The sequence below is a fragment of the Macadamia integrifolia genome, unplaced genomic scaffold (genome assembly GCF_013358625.1).
Source record: "Macadamia integrifolia cultivar HAES 741 unplaced genomic scaffold, SCU_Mint_v3 scaffold267, whole genome shotgun sequence".
In the NCBI taxonomy this organism is placed as follows: domain Eukaryota; kingdom Viridiplantae; phylum Streptophyta; class Magnoliopsida; order Proteales; family Proteaceae; genus Macadamia; species Macadamia integrifolia.
In genome coordinates, this window is record NW_024868873.1 from 221,773 (window position 1) to 227,005 (window position 5,233).

The 5,233-nt window shown below is 38.5% G+C and overlaps 1 non-coding gene across 1 annotated transcript; it reads left to right on the forward strand.

Annotated features, from left to right (window-relative positions):
* The first annotated feature begins 299 nt into the window (after positions 1-299).
* Positions 300-406, forward strand: LOC122067017. The gene has a single exon (XR_006136550.1). It is a non-coding gene; the product is annotated as a small nucleolar RNA R71 (small nucleolar RNA).
* Positions 407-5,233: the final 4,827 nt, after the last annotated feature.

Consider the following 5,233-nt stretch of genomic DNA (forward strand, 5'->3'; position numbering starts at 1 on the left):
TCAAATTGACTGATGATGGCTCTCTAGGAACAATAGCCTAAATCCTCTTGATTAGGCTATCCAAATGGGCTTCCTTCGCTACCATCCCATCCATAAAATATCCTTTCCCTCCTATGGTTCTTTCACTCTCTTGGGTGGATTCCCACTCACGGGTTTTGTCAGCTAAGTCAAGTAAGAATTCTCATACCTTTCTTTCATCTGTAAAGGATGTGAATCCCTCAGGCCACATAGACTCTATCATTTGTTTAGTTGGGTAATCAATACCCTCATAAATTATTTGACATAAATGCCATAGGTCTAGGCCATGGTGAGGGCATTCTTGGAGTAGATCTTTGAATCTCTCTATAAGTTTGGAAAATGACTCACTAAGCTTTTGCCTAAACTGAAGGATATCACTTCTAAGCTTATTGGTCTTGTGAGTTGGGAAAAACTTCTTAAGGAAGACAACTGTGAACTGTTCCCATGAGGTTATAGAATTTGTGGGTAACCCATACAACCACTTCTTAGCTTGGTCTTCAATGCAAAAGTGATAAACCTAAGCTTAACAGCATCATTAGAAAGCTTTTGGATCTTAATTAGAACACATACCTCTTCAAATTCCCTTAGAAATAGGTATGCATCATCAGAGGTCAACCCATGGAAGTGGGGCAACATAGTGATGTATTGAGCTTTGAGTTCAAAATTATTGCCCTGGGCTTATGGTAGAACTATGCAGGAAGGTTGGGCTGTTCTAGCAGGGTAGAACCTATCTTTCAAAGATTTAGGTGAAGGGTTTTGCTGTTGGTCTCCCATATTGAAGGGTTTTAAAGAGAGCAAACGTATAGGGTCACTACTTGTTGGATCTCTTCTTTCTAACCGATTCTTAGTATTACGTACCCACTTAACACTCATGCAACAGAAAAACTTTCCACAACTAAAGTAAGACAAGCACAAAAGAATGGATAGCAAAACTTTTTGATGATTTTTTTGATTTTTTTTTTTGCTTTTTGGGAGCTTACCGGCAGGGATCCGGGGTTGCTCAGGTCAATTCCTGAGGTACTGCTACAGGGCGAAACCTGTCTTTATCATACTGTGAGGCATGGCGACCTCCACTGATACAACTATTATTGCAAGTTGTTCTTCTCAGGAATTCAATAAAAAAAAAGAAAAAATATAAAACAAAGCAAACAAAGCACTCCGATTTACCAAAAGAAAGTGAAAAATAACATGGAACTGTCTCCCCGGCAACGGCGCCAAAAACTTGTTTGAAATTTAAAATGTAACCGCAAGCGTACGGATCAGTGTAGCTACGGGTTGAACACAGGGAGAGCAGCCACTTTATTTTTTATTTCTTTTAATAATGCGAAAGTGAACTGATTAATGGTTGTGATCTAATTCTAATTACCGTCCTAAAAATAACGTCCTAACCATTCGTCATCTAAGAATTTAAAGACACAAGCCACGCAATTAAAATTAAATAAATAAATAACTAAAAATAAACAACCCATGCAATTAAAAAAAAATAATAAAGGGAAAAAATGCTGAAATAAAAATAAAGTAAAAGAAAGGGGATGAAGCTAGAGAGAGACTTACAAGTAGGTTTCTCTACTTAGCCCGAGGGATGCATCATAATATGAGCTTCCCTACTTGACCAGAGAGTCACTCTTACAAGGGTTTCTCTACTTGGCTTTAGGGAAAGGGAGACAATTAAAATAAAAGCAATAAATTGATGGTTCTATGGCTAGGAGGGGCAAAGCCAACACATACACTAGCCATGAACCTTGGGGGAAAGGGATAGCAATAATGTAATGACTGAAAATAAAAATCCTAAATTAAGAAAGAAATGGTAGTCAGAAGAGGGAATGAGAGGGGGGGGGAGAGAAGACTACTGAAGGAGCCTACTTACTTGAATCAATGCTTGAACTTGAAAAACAATTGCTCCACGGCTCATGATCTTGTCACCTAGATCTAAGCCTAGAACTATAACTTAAAAAATTACAACTCAATTGCATAAATCATAAACATAAAAAGGCTGAATAAGAATAAAAGAGTGCTTGCATTAATTGAAATAAAAAAAACTATTACAAAAGTGATTAAAGCAAAAATAGAGAAGAACTAGAACTAAAGAGAGAAAGAGGAAGAGAGAGAGCAACTAAAGAAAACTAGAAGAAAAATGAATTGTGTCTCCTCCTCTTACATGAGTTGTATTTATAGGGAATGGAGAGGTAGGGTAACAATTTTCTCTTTCCTAAAAGGGAGAAACCCACAATTTATTGTGAGATCTTTTGAGTCCAAAAGTACTAAGATGGAGGAGAGAGAAGAGAGAAATAAATTTTGAGAAATTTCCTATAATTTTTTTCTTATTTTCTTTCCTTTTTTTTTTTCTAATTTATTTTTCTTATTTTTTTCTCTCTCCTAGGGACGATTTTTTTTTCTTCCTTTGTGTGATTTGGACAATCTTTGGTGATGATGTGGAGGAGAGAGAAGATTTGGACAATCTTTGGTTCTCCCTTTTTTTTCTTTCCTTTTTTTTTTCTTCTCTTCTTGCTTCCACGATTTTGCTTGCTTCTAATTTGATGTGGAAATCCCCTCCATGCCCTTAGTGCTTTAAGTGAGTGAAAAGCAGGAAATCTTCAACAAATTCTCTAAAAAAAACAACCATGAGATTCGAACTTGAGACCTCTTGGTGAGCAAGAGAATTTTGTACACCATAGCTCACCAACTAAGCTAGGTAGTTGTTGTTACAAAAAACAAATCTTTAATCACTTAAGGATGTGGTCCATCTATCCTTGTTGGCATTTGGAGTATTCCTTGTACCTCTGGGACAATTACAAACGGGCTGGTTCTGCATCTCGGTTCAGTTCTGATCCATTATTCTTTTTCTGACCCGAAAAGAATAATCATTTGTACGGGTGACCAAACGAATGTGTACTTTTAATTGAACTCGTCCATCTTGCTCAGAATTTCGTCCTCTTCGCAACTACGAAAAGAAATAGGACCTCTTTAACGTGTAAAATTGAAGATATAGCGCCCGATAGTCCTTAAGGCCTTGAAAATATAAAACCTGCAAAAAGAGAGTAAAACCCAAGGTAGTTCCATTCTAAATATGTAAAATGCATGTTTTACTACCCTAGATTTCACACATAAATGTGCTCATCATGGGGCGATCTGAGCTTGTATGGGGCTGCCTTCATTCTTCAGCTAAGAACTATTGGACTGACATATTTTCTTTGCTTTACCTTGTCTTGTGTCTGATTGGTGTCTTTCTTTTTAGCCTTGGGCCTATGAGCATCTTAACTTCCTCAGGCCTCCCCTATCAGAAGGGGATTATGATATATTCCCTCTCACCCAGAAGTGGGGTGTGGGTGGGACCATCCGTGGCCCTCTGCCTCTTACCACCACAGAGAGATGTCCTGAACTGACTCACTGCGGTACAATTCTCTTTCTTTTTCCTTTTCCTTGTATTGTTGACTTTGCTTAATACTAATTGCTATTATAGGTTAATTGGACTCCCTTCTAGTGTAACACCCTGAAATTAAAAGCAGTTGAGCTTAGTGTCATGACCTAGCTAGCACAGAAAGTAGGCTGCCTTGCTGTGGATTCACTTGTACAACAATAAGAGAGGGAAGTTTGGCAAATCCACTAGTCAGGAAGGGGTATAAAATAGCCAAAATAGAAGTGGATCCAGTTTCATATTGGGTGGACTCATAAGCCCAAAAGATAGGATAGCCGATAGACCAAAAATGGGCTGTTCAACAGGCTGCCCAGCTGCAAATAGAATGTTGGAAAATGGGTTTTTCCTTTGTGGGACTTACTCCTCTGCAGTGAAGTTCCACACACTTATACCATGTGTAGGGGTATATTCGAAGACTACAACCCACCATTCACATTAGTTGATAGTGGGCATGGGGTTATAAAGTTGGGAAAATATCAAATTAATTTAATTATTTCAAAGGGACACAACCAAACAAACCCTAAGGTCCATTTGGCTGGCCCTTAAGTTCAACTTCTGGAACTTCTCTCTTATCCTAGTAATAAAAAACTCTGAGTGGGTTTCCCCTTAATGGTATGGTGAGCTTCAGTTTCTCGAGGAGCCAAATTTGAAAAATAGCAGGACTTCCCTGATAATGATCTAGTCCGAATTTATGGCCATAGCTCATGTCATCAAATCCCTTGAATGTCTCTGCAAGAACCGTAGGGACGATGTCACCTCCCTTCTTCAACTGTTTTACTACCTCAATCCGAACAGATGGTGCACCATTCCCGAGAGTGCGAAGAATATAACGAGCTATCATACAAAGTAAATAAGCATCCAAGGATCACTGCTGATGGATTCCTCCCTTTGGTAGATATTGGATGAAGATCTGACCCACCTTCAGAATGTCGATTTTCCCATACTTGACAAATTGCATTACTTCTTCTTCTTTCCATCTGAAGAAATCCTGAACTTCCTCTGAGCAATCTTTCTTCAAAGAGGGTTGGAAAAAACTACCTTTGGGTGGAGATAGCATACAAACCCGAAATTCTTCAAGAGTTGGGCAAATCTCTACTAATCCAAACAAAAATATATGCAGGTTGGCATCCCAGTGTTGAGGCACCTATCGGAGTAATTGGTGATGTAGCTTCACATATCCAACTTGGCCAAGAAATGACACATTCATGGATTCTAGCAATCCTAGTGCCCTCACATTTATGTCTAAGGTCCATTTCCTCAGTGTCTTATCCAATGAGCCCATGAATTTTCCTGAAACCAATACAGACAATGAGATATGATGATTTATCAAAGCATTACTCATTGACTAATGATTCCAACAAGCCTTTACCATAGTTGCATCAAGCTCTTCTTTTTTTTCTTTCTTTTGACTTTGATTGATCAAGGGTGGAGAATAAATTGGCCTTAATAAACTGGTGCCGGGTGGCAATTTTCTTTTAGGGGATAGAAACTTGGATAAGAATAGACGGACCATAGGTGAATGACCGATACCTGATGGCCTTTCATACCAAATGGAAATTCTTGGGGGATAGAATCCTGGGTAATAAGTGACGAACCAATGGGTGGATGATAGATACCTAATGGCCTTTCATGCCAAATGGTGATTCTTGGGGGACACAAACTATGATGATCTTTTAAGATACCTTGATTATTAATTAAGGAACTAATTTATTGCCTTAGATGGTTGAGACCGCCCTTGCACATGTCAAGTTGCCTATGTATCATCGAAATGAATCAGGTCTGATGTAGTTCAGGCTATTA